Here is a 16,462-nt window from a genome sequence, read left to right as displayed (position 1 = left end):
AGTCAAGTTCCTTTGGTTTGAGCATCTTGAAGCCGTGGTTTCATACCAGTGGAAGATAAGGACTGAAAGCATTAAATTCTCCATACAAAAGTCTAAGCATAATACTTCTAGTTTGCAAACCTCTTGTGCAATTATATTTCTTTGGGCAACGTGTTTGCAATGGCAGAAGAGTAAGTGTTTTCTTTGAAGGCATACTTAAGTGCAAAGTCAGTCTTACTCTTCCTTGGGTTGAATGACACCTTTTAAATTTCCAATATGCGCATATTGAACACACATTAAATACAAAAATATAGCCAAGCAAAATAAACAGTCTCATTCAATGAAGGCAACAAGGTATATGGAAGAATTCCTATGATTCTCACAATTGCTAAATAATCTATATTCTTTGATGGATATTATAGTTTGAAATATTCCCGCTTGCAAATTTTGTAAAAAAAATTCCTGTATTATCTGTTTTAATACTGTGTTTCCCTGAAAATAAGACAGGGTCTTATATTCTTTTGACACCCCCCCCAAAAAAAATAAGCCCTTGGCCTTATTTTCAGAGAGGTCTTATTATTTTTGAAGTGCAGGAGGTGGCGAGCAATAGCAGTTAGACTTATATACCGCTTCATAGGGCTTTCAGCCCTCTCTAAGCGGTTTACAGAGTCAGCGTATTGCCCCCAACAACAATCTGGGTTCTCATTTTACGCACCTCGGAAGGATGGAAGGCTGAGTCAACCCTGAGCCGGTGAGATTTGAACAGCCGAACCGCAAAACTGCAGTCAGCTGAAGTAGCCTGCAGTGCTGCATTTAACCACTGCGCCACCTCGGCTCACAGCTGCTGCTATGTTGCAATATTTTCGGGGAGGGCTTATTTTTGGGGAAACAGGGTATCTTTCTAACTATCATTTTAGGCTCACTGGTCAATAATTGCTGGGACCATACTAGTTCTCATTGCACTGAAAACATTATTTTCTGGAAATAGTGGAAACCTGGTAAACGTCAGCTAAAAATCCCGTATTGCAGAGAACATTCTGGTGTTGTTTCTAGCCTAATCTTTATTGCTCTGCTTACAGAAACTGCCTCTCTGGTCAATCCTTATTTCATTGTAACAGCTAAGGCGAAGCGCCCATCGATGTGAGTGACGTTGAATTGGCCACGCCCACCCAGTCACATAACCACCGAGCCATGCTTACTCAGCTGGTCATTAGGGCAAAGAATCGGTTGTTAAATTATTTGAATCCCACCGTTGAAGTCATCCTTTATTTTGACCATGCAGGATTCCACACCTGGATTTTACAGGTGTAAAGATTGTTTATTTGCCACTCTCTGGGGATTTCCAGTCATCCATGCCTGCCATCTCCAAGAGCTCACAGCTTCACAAACACAAGAGCTGCTGTCTGTTTCCCCTTTTCCCTTTCGGATGTGAGCCGCCCTGAGTCCCCCCAGGGAAAAGGGCGGCATACAAATAAACTCCTGAATCCTGAATCCTGAATCCTGCTTCTCAGATACTCTCCCTCATAGCCTTTAAAAAACAGATCCCTCAGCAGGACAGAAGAAAGAGGGGTAGAGAGGGTGGGAGAGAGGACTGGAGGGAGGGGGAGAAGGAAGGGAGGGAGTGTATCGGGAGAGAGGAGGGGAAGAGTGGGAGGGGAAGTAGGGTAGAGGGGAATGATGGAGGGAAGATGGAAAGTTGGAGGGGGACGAAAGAAAGGGTGTATGGAGGGTCGAAGAGGCACATTGGGTTTTTACTTTTGGGGGTATTGCTGATAAGAGGAAATGCTGCGTTTATTGTTTAATGTTATATGGCCCCGGTTATGCACAGTATATACGTGACTGTACGAAAATGAAAATGGAAAATAAAAAACACATTTACAAAAAAAGAAATAGATCCCTCAGCAAAGTGGTGCTCCTCTCTTTCCTGGTGAAAACAAAATGGGGTGGAATGAAGTCATTGGGGGGGGGGGTGAACCTTCCTCCAAAAAAGCAATCCAGAATCTAAATTGAGGGGGGCAATTAGGAGAGCAGAAAAAATATCAAAAGAAAGGCCTCCTCCATGAATTGGGTATGTTACTGTTTACTGCGAGTGGCAAACAAATTTCAATGCCTCCAGAAGTTCTTTCTTTCCAGTATGAAGGCACGCCAGTCCCCAAGGGACAGATACGATTACTACGTAGGGTACAGACCACACAGAGAGAGAACAGAAAAACACACACTGGATTATCAGCTTTCTCCTCATTGCATATTACACGCCCAGCCCTGACTGATTCTTTGGCTGCCGCTGTTCCTTCTCGGAGATCCCAAGTGAGAAGAAAATCATGACTTGGTCGAGTTGGAGGTTAGAGGCCTTTTAGGTCAGGAAACAGGTGGGGAGGAGTTATTGGTATTGATTTTGCCATGGTTAACCTTTGGTTGCATGGCCACATGGAGCGGGAAAGACCCAAACAGCTCGATTTTAAAGCAAAGTTGACTTTCTGCTACGATGCCCACAGTTCATGAAGATTTCAAATCCACATTGACTCTGTTTATTGAGTAGCATGAGAGGATTTGGTCCATATGCAAGTAATAAACATATTCTATTATAAGACAGAAAGAGGATTAGGGGACTGGAGACTAAAACATATGAAGAACGGTTGCAGGAACTGGGTATGTCTAGTTTAATAGAAAGAAGGACTAGGGGAGACATGATAGCAGTCTTCCAATATCTCAGGGGTTGACACAAAGAAGAAGGAGTCAAACTATTCTCCAAGGCACCTGAGGGTAGAACAAGAAGCAATGGGTGGAAACTAACCAAGGAGAGAAGCAATTTAGAACTGAGGAGAAATTTCCTGACAGTTAGAACAATGAATCAGTGGAACAGTTTGCCTCCAGAAGTTGTGAATGCCCCAGCACTGGAAGTCTTTAAGAAGATGTTGGATAGCCATTTGTCTGAAACAGTATAGGGTTTCCTGCTAGAAGACCTCCAAGGTCCCTTCCAACTCTGCTATTGTATTGTATAGAATTATAAAAAAAAGATGTGAAGACTCTAGAAAAAGTACAGAGAAGAGCAACAAAGATGATTAGGGGACTGAAGGCTAAAACATAGGATGAGCGGTTGCAGGAACTGGGCATGGCTAGTCTAGTGAAGAGAAGGTCCAAGGGAGACATGATAGCAGTCTTCCAATATCTGAGGGGCTGCCACAGAGAGGAGAGGGTCAAGCTATTTTCTAAAGAACCTGAAGGCCAGACAAGGAATGATGGATGGAAACTGAACCAGGAGAGATTCAATCTGGAAATAAGGAGGAACTTTCTGACAGTGAGAACAATTAACCAATGGAACAGCTTGCCCTTGGAAGTTGTGGGAGCTTCCAAGACTTTCAAGAAGAGATTAGACAGCTGTTTGTCAGAAATGGTGTAGGGTCTCTTGAGTGAGTAGGGGGGATTGGACTAGATGACCTATAAGGTCCCTTCCAACTCTGTTAAAACTTTAAAGAGTCAGAATAAGAAGAGTATTGATCTTTTAGAACTTTGGTGTGGGAGAAAACTCTTGAGAAGCCATGAAAACAATCCAAGGGAACAAATGACCAGCTTCAAATTATCCCACTTCAGGCACATCATGCAAAGGCACTGATGCTAGGAAGGTAAAAGGAATCATGACTAGAAGAAGATGGACTCAGTTACCCCAGAGATAGGTGAACTGATGTAATGGACTTTGAGAATAACCTTGAGCAACAGGAGGAAGAGCCAAGACTCAAGATAATAGTCAGATAACAGAAATTTGAGTCCAAACCAGAAATGTAATTTGAGACTCAGACTAGACCCTTCCTAATTCTTTATATAAAGCCAGGGCTTTCAGCTTTGCAAGATTCTGTTACTCTAATCCTATAATAAAAATAGCATAAGCATTCATAAATTTGGTTTCTAATCTGATCTGCCTGAAAGTGCTGTTAACTGCTTGATCATTGATCTCAAAAATGCCAGAGAAAGGCTGGGATTCTGTTTTTCAGAAATATGATCGTGTAATTATTTTAATCTTATATATAGGGAACTCCATCAAATGTACTTTTGTGAGCTACATCCCAACTGTCAGATTATATTTATCTTCTCTCTATATATATATAACGGCTCTCTGTGTGTGTGTGTGTGTGTGTGTGTGTGTGTGTGTTCCAGCATAACTCTGGAACGCCTTGAGCAATTTCAACCAAACTTGGTACACAGATGACTTACTCTCTGGGAAAAAAAACACTGTGGGGGTAAGACACCCATAACACCCCTCAGGGTGTGTGTTCTGTTAAGATAAAGCCTGTTGTGCCTTAAAATGGCTTCTACTCTGCTGCTGTAAAATGGCTTCTAGTGTACAGCGCAGTGGAGTTGCCAGGGTAACGGCTTCACGGTACTCCACAAGGGGACTCCCTTTGGTTAGGGGGAAAATATTGGTCCTTCTCTTTGATGACAAGGAGTTGCAACTGTCTTAAGACCAGAGTCATCTGCTCCAAGGCACTTTTCCTACAATGTTTGTCCAGCCAGGTCATAAGAGAAAAGGTGGTAATAATTAGGAAAATGATCTTGGAGCAAACAATGAGAGCCTACTCTTCTAGTGCTTCTCTTGACCCGCTGATTAATGAGCTTAGAGTATGACTATATCTTATTATTTAAAAACAGTTATTTTTAACAGAACCCACTCTGTACTCGGATGGAATATAAACATCAATCCAAGGAACAGAGGAGAAACATTTCCAGCAATGTTATTACTCTTCTTTTTGTTCCAAAACCAAAAAGAAAAAAATCTACAAAGTTACTTAAGGATTGATGTGTTGATCCCACACTCTTTATTAATGTGCCAATTGATTTAGACATCAACTGACCATGTATGGTGGCTTTTCCTAGCCAGCTGTCTGCCAGATGTGTTGGGACTACAATTCCAGAAAATGCAGGCCGTGGACATTTTTGTCTAGGTGCTGCTCCGCGTTCTTTATCTACTGAAGCTCCTTATAAGACACTGCTGTGCTTTTCAGCTATCCTGGCAGCCAAAAAAGCAAAAAAAAAAAAATCTCTTGCCATCAAGAGAACAGAGGTCTATAACCTGAGGCCCAGGTACTTTAAGTGGGATGCAAGTCCTTGGAAAATTAGGAACAAATTGTAACATGAAAGCTAGAGAATGGGAAAGAAAGACTTAAAACATACTTGGTGATTATTCATAACACCACAATTCCTTTTGAATTCAATTTAAGTGATGCCAAACGACATCAAATCAACCTTTATTACCAACAACGACATGGGAAGGGTGGAGCACAAGAGTTTTAAAAGCAATAAAAAGAGTACAAAAATAAAATTGCATTAAAAAAACTGAAAAGGGTAAAAATAAAAACCTTTTAAAAAAAAATCTAAAAGGAAGGGCAAAAAATAAATGAAGGGACGTAAAAACAAACATGGAAAGAAAAAACCTAATACAAATAAAAGAATACATCTTTTACTAAACACTCTATGATAATCAATCTGGTACTCATTAAAATTGATTTGTAGCACCTGCTGACATAGTTTAGATCAGTGTTTCTCAACCTTGGCCACTTGAAGATGTCTGGACTTCAACTCCCAGAATTCCCCAGCCAGCTGGCTGGGGAATTCTGGGAGTTGAAGTCCAGACATCTTCAAGTGGCCAAGGTTGAGAAACACTGGTTTAGATGCTGCTATTCAGAACATAGCAGCTTTCTTTATTGTAGCAGAGTTGGTGTCTGAAAGCAACAGAGAGTATCAAATTATTCTGTGCACCATGGATATTTATTCAATAATGGTGAAATAAGGATAATTCCACTACCTGTGTAAGGTTTGCCAACTGCACAGTGGCAGATAGGACAGGGTTCCACAAGGTTAACGTCATTGCCCTGAGGATCATTCGTTGCCCTCTCCCCTCTTTGGAAGAGCTTTAGAGCTGCCTTAAGAAAGTTCAAAACATTCTTCAAGATCCATCTTATCCTGGGCACCCCTTTATTTTTGAACTATTACCATCTGGCAGCCGGTACAGGAGAATAAAAACAAGGACAAGTAGGCTGTAAAACAGCTTCTATCCCAGAGCAGTGACTATATTGAATTCTACTGTATAGTGCAATATTAATACAATATTGGGTTTTCAATTCAGCTGTGTAGAATGTGAAGCATGTGTGTTCATGTTTTATTTTTATAGTTATAATGTACACTGGAGATGGCATTTAATTTCGTTGTACGATGTGCAATGACAATAAAGTAAACTAACTCACTCACTCACTCGTTCGAGCACTGGGGAAGCACCAGAGGTGGCTTCCTACCAGTTCGCACCTATTCGGTAGAACCGGTTCATCAAATCTACTGAACCGGTTAGAAGAGGTTCCACCAGTGGACCCGGAAAGCAGGCCACACCTACAGAAGAGGTTCCAATTTTTTTTTAAACCCACCACTGGTCCTTGGATATGATTATTCTACACTATCACGCTCATATTTATAAAACTCAGTGCCTCTGTGAAAGGTAACTACTGCGTTTGTGGTGCAATCAGAACATTGCGTGTGTTGAAGTTGTTTTAACGCAAACCAAAGATGCCTTTTAAAAAACAAGTTTACATCATATTCTTATGCATGCCAGTGCTGTGTGTGAGGTAATTTAAGGTGGTTCTGACAAGTGTCGTCAGCATCTTCATATCTGGTCACATGGGCGGCAAGCCACTCCCATCCGGTCACATGGGTGGCAAGCCACTCCCACAAAGGAGGCCACACCTACAGAGTAGGTTCGAAGTTTGGAACCTCTTCTGTAAGTGAGGCCTGCTTTCCGGGTCCACTGGTGGAACCTCTTCTAACCGGTTCGGTAGATTTCACGAACCGGTTCTACCGAATAGGTGCGAACTGGTAGGAACCCACCTCTGCCCCCAAATATTGGGACACTGCTATCGTGTCACCCCTAGTCCTTCTTTTCACTAGACTAGATGTACCCAGTTCCTGCAACCAATCTTTGTAGGTTTTAGCCTGCAGAAAAACTCTGCATTTGCAAAATGCAGCACCGTACAGGTAGAACAGAGACGTTTTAGCCCCGCACGTATTATTGAGCATTGAGGCAGCTCCAGCCGTGACAAACTTCTTCTGGGAAATGGGATGGTTCTGTTTTCTTTGATTAACTGCTCCAGGATACACACTCCTCTGGCAACACACTCTGATTCTACGTGGCTTTTTCCAAGAAATACATTTCAATACAGACAACCTCAAGGGAGGCAGGGGAATAGTCAGGTCTGGAAGCCTGGCTGTTTTGGCATATCCCACATATGCTAATCCTGCTTTTCCCCCAAAACAGCCAATGCAATTTCAATAGCACGTAGAAGCATGCGGATGTCAGTAATGTTGATGTTATCCATTCAGTTGAGTCCGACTCTTGACGATTCAATTGGCCACATCTTTCCACATCTTCTGATCTTGACTATTTCTTTGAGTTGTTCTATGGTCTGGCTGGTGTCAGTTGATATTGATATTATCCAGCCACCATGTTCTTTGGCTGCCTGTTTTCCTTTTACCCCTAACTCTTCCAAACAAAATTGCTTCCTCCAGTGATTTCTCCCCAGCATGACAGGGCCAAAATAAGTGAGACAGTTTTGTGATTTTGCCTTCCAATGACATGTCTGGTGTTATCCACTCCACAACTTGCTTGTTAGTCATCTTGACTGTCCAAAAAAATAAACAAGAGTCTTCTCCAGCACCACAGCTCAAAGAAGTCATTTTTCCCCCCCTTTTTCGGTAAAGTTAGTAAAATGTAATTAGGCTTTGACTTGGAGGAACTGTTGAATAACAACTCTTCATCCAGCTTCAATTTGCTGGGCAAGCTTCGATCAGACGGTCTTTCTCGGAATGGCCTACCCCCGAGGCCGTTGAGAAAACAAACTTTGAAACTATAGATGCCCCTTGAAGGATGCTGGCAGAGGGATTGACTTTAAGATGCTCTCACACTACTGTTGATAGAACTAAGTCCTGCCGTTAATGTGCAAGGCCAATCTTTTAAGAACACTGATAAATAAATATTTCCATACAATTACAACTAGGTTGAAAGGGAGTCAGTTTCCTGTCTGTTCTTTAAATGAATGGCACTAGAACCAGTGAGCCTAGGTGGCAGGTAGCCAATTAAATATGATGTGGAGCTTCCTGATGGTATGAAATGGGTTGTCTTGGAAGATGGGAATAAAGTTTCATCTACTAGATAAATACAAAAAGTTGGGCATTGATGCTGTACCAAGGTGCTTTTTCAAAAGGCAACTGGACTTTGTTTTTTTTCTTAGAAAATGCTTCGCTTCTCATCCTAGAAGCTTCTTTAGTTCTGAAGAAGAAGAACTGAAGAAACTTCTTGGATGAGAAGTGAAACATCTTCACTTCATTGCACAAAAACAAAGAAAGTCCAGTTGCCTCTTTTGAAAATACACCTTTGGGACAATGAGGACCATGAATTTCCATAGACATTGATGCTGTAGTTGTATCATGCATTGTACAAGTTGGACTAGATGGTCTCCAAGCTATCTTCAAGCCCCATGATTACACATTGAACTGATTCCAGTATACTAATAGTACTATCTTTGCAAAGCTATCGGGCCTTACTACATTCCAGCTACTATGCCTTTTTGATAGACATTCCAAGCTTGAATAAGCAGATCTCCACTTATCCATTTATATAGCTTTATATCAAGGTAACTACTATAGTTATTCCTACCTTGGGATTTATACCTTAGGGAAGATGATGCCAAGAAAAGTTCAACTCACATTTCTTAGGCCTTCCTGAGAAGGCAAACTAGCTGTTGATTTAGTTTACAGGTAGAAATGTCTAATGTATTTGCAGATTAGTCAATATATTCTATAAATTGATATTCTGCTGCATATGTCAAATGAGACCTTTGTTCAAAGCTTAGCAATGCTGGTTTTCCCATGATAATAGCAATAGCACTTAGTCTTATATAAGGGTGCACAGTGCTTAACAGCCAGAGGTGGGTTCCTACCAGTTCGCACCTATTCGGTAGAACCGGTTCGTCAAATCTACCGGACCGGTTAGAAGAGGTTCCACCAGTGGACCCGGAAAGCAGGCCACACCTACAGAAGAGGTTCCAAAATTTTTTGAAACCCACCACTGCTAAAGGGTTAGAGGTGCAAGGATCTTGTAACTTGACAGCTTTAAGACTTGCATGCTTCAATGCCAGAGTTCCTGAGCCAACGTGACTGGAAGAGGAATTCTGGGAGTTGAAGTCCACAAGTCTTAAAGCTGTCAGGTTTGAAGACCCCTAGTTTTTTTTCTAAAGGGTTAGGGGTACAAGGATCTTGTAACTTGACAGCTTTAAGACTTGCATGCTTCAATGCCAGAGTTTCTGAATAGCTACTTGGACTGACCTAAGTACTAATTCATAATTTCATATCCGGTCACATGGGCAGCAAGCCACTCCCATCTGGTCACATGGGTGGCAAGCCACTCCCACAAAGAGGCCACACCCACAGAATAGGTTCGAACAATTTTTGAAGCCCACCACTGTTAACACCACTCTAAGCAGTTTACAGAATCAGCATGTGGCCCCCAACAATTTGGATCCAAATTTTACCGATCTCAGGATGGAAGGCTGAGTCAAACTTGAGCCAGTCAAGATCGAACTGCTGGCAGTTGGCAGAATTAACCTGCAATACTACATTCTAACCACTGTGCGTGCAGGCAGGCAGGCAGGCAGGCAGGCAGGCAGGCAGGCAGGCAGGAAGGAAGGAAGGAAGGAAGGAAGGAAGGAAGGAAGGAAGGAAGGAAGGGCAATAGCACTTAGATTTATATACTGCTTCACAGTGCTTTACAGACCTCTCTAAGCAGTTTACAGAGTCAGCCTCTTGCCCCCAACATAATATTGGGTTGTCTTCAAATTTGTCACAAGCTTTAGCTTTCTGAGTTACAGTCTGCTCATGATAATTGAAGTCCACAGCCTTGGTTTGTTATTTCATCCCTCCTTCTCCACTTAGCCTGAGCCATTCAATATAGATGAGGGCTTGTAATGTAACTAAAATGCCACTGTCTGTGAGATGAGAATGATGTAGAGATTCTTCCGAGCCGAATGTCTATTCATTCTTCCATCACATGATCCACGACAGGAAAACAGCATCCTTATTACGTGTGAAAAAAATCCAAGAGCAAAGTGCCATGAAACCAAAGAAGTAATTTAGAGATTTATATTTCAGAACAGCTTTGGGACAAACCAAACGCGGTCATTTTACTGGGGTTTTTCTAGGCTTGGCTGCAAAAATAATTTGTTTGGTGTTTTTTTTAAAATCTTCGTACATCCCTTCAGGCAGTGCTGGAAATATAAGATGTTCGTGCCCTCCGAGCTACTTTGTAAAAATGCCTTCTACCTAGGGAATGGATTGAGAGACAGGCCAATCTATTTACAGCCCACTAGCCGGTTCAAATTCCAGGATGGAAACGTGGAATGATAAGTGTTGTTCCTTAGAGCCATGAAGGAAATATCACGTACTTACCTCTATGGATTTTTTTTTTGGTCTCTGGTGGCTGACCAAATTAATTTTGAAGTACGCATCTGGTAGGTTTAGACAATTGAACGACCTCAGGATTCGGATGGTGAATTAGACAACTGATGGCTTCCTCACCCATCCACCCCCCCGAAAAAACCCCTAACCAGGCACAAATTGTGCGCATACAAGTAGAAGGGTTGTCATTCAACATAATCATCAATGCAAGGAATAATAAAGTAAAAAGAATCCCCTTCTATATTTTGAAATGGTGTAATAATTGCAAATCTAAAACAGCCCATCTTCTATAATAAGCCATCCTTTAGTGTAGCACAGGCTGCAGCATAGGAGGGAAGGAAGGAGGGAGGGAAGAGGAGAAAAGAAAAGGTGGAAATAAACAAAAAACGAGGAGTTAAAGTTCTGAAAAGACAATGCACGATGGATCGGAAAGATCTCTCGGGATCTCTCCAAGGCTTTCTGTCCAAAAGAAGTAGCTAAAAAGTTGTAAAAGAAGAACTAACTTTCAGTCAATCCAGGATGCAGAGAATGTTATAAACATCAGATGTCCGGAGGAAGTTAATTCATACATATTGGGAGCTGGGAATTCTGCTATTACAATTTGCCCCTAAGTGAATTTCATGAGTGAGATGAATTCCTTCTCCAAACCCATCAACTATCTGAATTTATTGATAGCATAAACAGCCCGCAGCTTTGGTTTCTTCAAATGATTAGGGTATCATATTGTTATGGGAGGGTAAACTGCTTGAAATTGTGGAGACAGGAAAAATCCATTTATTTTGTCGATTTGCATCATCCATACCAAACCAAATCTAGACGTCATACTAAAAAGCAGAGTCATAACCCTGCCAACAAAAGTGCGTATAGTCAAGGCTATGGTTTTCCCAGTTGCAATGTAGGGCTGTGAAAGTTGGAAAGGCAGAGCGCCAAAGAATTGAGGCCTTTGAACTATAGTGCCGGAGAAGATTCCTGCGAGTCCCTTGGACTGCAAGGTGATCAAACCAGTCAGTCCTAGAAGAGATCAACCCTGAGTGTGTTTTAGAAGGCCAGATCCTGAAAAGGAAACTCAAATACTTTGGACACCTAATGAGAAGGAAGGACTCACTGGAGAAGAGCCTAAAACTGGAATGATTGAGGGCAAAAGAAGAAGGGGACGACAGAGAATAAGGTGGCTAGATAAAGTGTTTTTTTTTTCCAATGGGCCCAAGCTTATTAAGTTGAAAGTGAGAGAATATAAAGTTGAGATTGATTAACTGTCTCAATCTCTGAGGAACAATCCTAGCACCCTCCAGAATGAAATTGAGGAATTCTGGGAGTTGAAGTTCACAAGTCTTAAAGTTGCCAAGGTCGGAGACTCCTGATTCTAGATTACATTGCTGCCCCCTAGCAATTTTGTTGGACGTTCACAATCATCAGTGAAAGAAATGAGGAAAATCTCCTTGGAGGAAGAAGAACCCCTTGGAGAAATTGGTGAATAATTCACAACACTATATGGCTGAGAGTAATCTAATTATAGCTTTGTTCCAAGCATTCCTTGAACCTGAATCAGAATAGAGCTGGAAGGCAGGGAAGAAGGCGGGGCTTAGCAGTGAGAAGACGGAGTTTCAGGCTATTCCTGAAATTCCTCTATTCCGAAGGATTTTTGGACGGGTTCTTTGAACTCTAGCTGTCCCGGAGATGACAGTGAAGGTGAGGAGAGACCCAGGACCTCAGAGACACCCGCAAAGTCTCGGGGGGGGGGGGTATTAACTCCTCGTGCCAATTCCTTTCTGGATTAGCTGCGTGCTAACTGAAATTGCAGGTTGCCCCTAAGAATGGCAGAAGTGATGTCATCTGGTAAGCTGATTTTATTATTCAAAAGAGACTGTCCGCATTAAAAGCTTAAGCTAATTGAAACCAAAGAATAGAAGAATTTAGCGGCGAATTGGTTTTTTTTTAATGGATTTATGGCTGGTGGCTACTTTACTTCTTAAACGCTTTAAGAAACTCTTCGACATCCTCCCCCCTCTGACTCTCCCTAAGTGGATCGTAAAGTTTATTTTCTACTAATTAGCCCTTCACGATCTGACATTTTTATTACTTGGCTCTGTTTACGATCAGATAAGATTGCACAGCTTGCAAAGAGACTAAGAAAAGTGCTTCGAAGTCTGTGGAAAAAAAAGAGCTTGCAATTTTTAACTGCGACACATCATGGCATCTCAAAATACCTCTAATATTTCACTCCAGATTCTTTTTTCCGCATGTCGAGAGCTTTTTGACTCTTATCAGAGACTGGAAAGAAAATTGGATCATCTGATTTTAAAATATGAAGTAAAAACTGAGATCGTTGAATGTTTAAACGTTCCTGAAATACAAATGGAAAATGTGAGAAATGGTGTCTGGTCTATCTCAGAGGAAGAAAGGAGGGGGGGAGCTATAAAGAAGACTCATTTAAAGAGACAGAGTGCAGGAGGAATGGAAAATCCACCCTTGAGAATTAAAGTTAATTTGAAAAATTTTACAAGCCCGGGACAACATTATTATTTCATCACTGACATTCAAAGTCAAAAGGTGCGAAGATATCTTTGTCTGGATTTGCTTATAAAAACATTTGGTAAATTTATCCAACGAATGGCTATTGGACTGAGAAAAACTCGCTGTTGGAGGGACACAGGCTGACAGATGGGAGAATACAACTTAAAATTAGCTAAATCTGATTACTTTAATTTGTAATAGATATAGCTGAATAATAATTAACATTGATGGTAATGTATATAATATGGAATTGGCTAATAGACTGAAGAATACAATTGAAATCTAGCTAAACCTAATTGCTCTCTTTGTAACAGATATAGCTGAATAATAACTGATATTGATAGTAATGTATATAATGTGGAGTTGATATGATATATAACAATTGGATATGAGAAAATATTTTTGAATTATACATAAAGAGTATTAACTACAACAATTATTACTATTATAAAAACTAAATAAGATACATACAATCAAATGTTAATCAATACTGGGAAAATGTTATGATATATGATATAATTAAATATTATGGATGTTCAGCTAAAATAGGATATGAGGATTTGATGCTAATAGAGGACTTTACAAGCAAGTAAATGAAAGGTCAGCATGTGCTATGGGTTAACTCTTTGGCATAGTTAAGGATGAAGGATGTTTAAATAACTATAGGTAATTAAAATTGAAGGTATAATGATGTTAATATGGTAAACATTTGAGTCAAGATATTTGAATTAATATGAGTTAATGGAAGAGAAGCACCAAAGCATGTTGTAACCAGCTGATATACTTTTTTTTTTTACAATAGATACCTGTGTTTTGTTTTCCTTTCCTGCCTTGTCCTTTGTAGTTTTTGTCTTTTTTTGTTTTATTTTTTCTTGCCTTTTCTTTTTGTTTTGTTTTTTCCCCCCACCGGTGTGGGCAGGTATTGTTCAAGATTATTACTTGTATTAATATTTTTAAATAATAAGTACAGTCAAATGAAAATGGATATATAATAATGCTTGAGGTAATATGAGTTATGTTTGTTGATTGTGGAGGATCTGTAATCGATTGATACATTTTCTACAGATGTAAAGAAAGATGCTGTACTTGTTTTAATTAAAATTAAAAAAATATTTATTAAAAAAAAAAAAGAATAGAGCTGGAAGGCACCATGGAGGTTTTCTAGTCCAACTTCTGCTCAAGCAGGTGACCCTCTACCTTTTCAGACAAGTGGCTGTCCAGTCTCTTCTTAAACACCTTCAAAGATGGAGCGTCCACAACTTCTGAACGCAAGCAGTCCCACTGGTAAATTGTCCTCACTGTTAGGAAGTTTCTTCTTAATTTCAGGTTGCTTCTCTCCTTGATTTGTTCCATCCTTTGCTTCTTGTCTTGCCTTCTAGTGGCCCCCTCTTCTTTATAGCAGCTCCCCAAATACTGGAATGCAGCTATCATGTAGCAATAGCAATAGCAGTTAGACTTATATACCGCTTCATAGGGCTTTCAGCCCTCTCTAAGCGGTTTACAGAGTCAGCATATCGCCCCCACAGTCTGGGTCCTCGTTTTACCCACTTTGGAAGGATGGAAGGCTGAGTCAACCTTGAGCCGGTGAGATTTGAACTGCCGAACTGCAGATAGCAGTCAGCTGAAGTGGCCTGCAGTACTGCACTCTACCCACTGCGCCACCTCAGCTCTTGCCACCCCTCGTCCTTCTTTTCTCTACCTAGCCCAACCCAAATCCTGCAACCATTCTTCCTGTGTTTTAGTCTCCAGGTCTTTAATCATCTTAGTTGTTCTTTCCGCTTTCTTTGCTCTGTACATGTTTTGTCCTGGGTGCCTGTCAGTGGTGGGTTTCAAAAATTGTTCGAACCTACTCTGTGGGTGTGGCCTCCTTTGTGGGAGTGGCTTGCCGCCCATGTGACCGGATGGGAGTGGCTTGCCGCCCATGTGACCAGATATGAAGATGCCAACGACACTTGTCAGAACCACCTTAAATTACCTCACACACAGCACTGGCATGCATAAGAATATGATGTAAACTTGTTTTTTTAAAAGGCATCTTTGGTTTGCGTTAAAACAACTTCAACACACGCAATGTTCTGATTGCACCACAAACGCAGTAGTCATCCTTACCTTTCACAGAGCCACTGAGTTTTATAAATAGGAGCATGATAGTGTAGAATAATCATATCCAAGGACCAGTGGTGGGTTTCAAAAAATTTTGGAACCTCTTCTGTAGGTGTGGCCTGCTTTCCGGGTCCACTGGTGGAACCTCTTCTAACCGCTTCGGTAGATTTGACGAACCGGTTCTACCGAATAGATGCGAACTGGTAGGAACCCACCTCTGGTGCCTGTGCAAAAGTCCTGGATCATCATGGACTGTTGATATTCCTGGGACCCCTTGCACAATGCCAGGTTGTTGGTTTTGTTTTTGAGATCCTGCAAGGCCTAATTCCTAAAAGTTTCCTCATTCGAGGGCTTAAATGTAGGTCCTGCAGGGCTTCCACGGATCCTGTCAAACCAGACTGGTTTGTGATTTCCGCTGACATCCCCAGACATCGTTCTATGGGGTAATGGAATTGAGTTAGTTACTCCTCCATCCTTGGGGATCATTTCATAACAAGCCAGACTGTGGAAATCTCTCCCAAATCCCCCTTGGCTTCCATCCTCATCCTCTTGTGTGGATGTAAATATATCTCCCCCTCCTTAGTTGCTATGTCAGTTTTAAGAGCCTCTGACCCCTTACCTAGCAAATGTTTCCTGTGTTATCTGCGCAAATCCTAATTTATGGTCTGCCTTCTCCAGAAATGCAATCTCTGGTTTCAACAAATTGCTGCTAGCCTTGTCAAGGAAGCATGTGCAAAAGCCATTCCCTCATCACATAGCTTCCCTGATCTCTGTTGGCCTTTCAGCAATGTAGTTCTTCTTTACCCTGCGCTTGGGGTTTCTGTGTTGCAGAAAATGACAGGCTTTAGACTTCTCAGGATGCAGGAAAAGTTTATTTGGAAGCCAGGTTCAGAAAGTTAGCACAATGGCTAACATTGCAAATTCTGAACAACCTTCATCACCAAAGCACGCATTCTTATACATTCTCAAAAGCATCGCAACATGGAAATACTTAACTCATTTCTTATTGGTTATTTTGGGGGGAAAGCCTTATAAGTAGATGAGGGCCTTACTTCTCCTTTTGTTACAGGTATGGACCACGTGTCATTAACGAACTTTTTCTGAAGCTTGTGGTTTGGACTTTTGACAGAGGGACGTTGGCTAGAACATCTTGTGGTTAGAGGCTGATGACATTTCCTTTAAACAGGCTTCGAACAGTCCCTTTTATGCAGAGGTGGGTTCCTACCAGTTTGCACCTATTCGGTAGAACCGGTTCGTCAAATCTACCGAACCGGTTAGAAGAGGTTCCACCAGTGGACCCGGAAAGCAGGCCACACCTACAGAAGAAGTTACAAAAAATTTTGAAACCCACCACTGCTTTTATGCCACGTCTTCATTC

Source organism: Thamnophis elegans, chromosome 13 (assembly GCF_009769535.1).
Source record: "Thamnophis elegans isolate rThaEle1 chromosome 13, rThaEle1.pri, whole genome shotgun sequence".
NCBI classification, from domain to species: domain Eukaryota; kingdom Metazoa; phylum Chordata; class Lepidosauria; order Squamata; family Colubridae; genus Thamnophis; species Thamnophis elegans.
Note: the sequence above shows the minus strand (reverse complement) of the source record.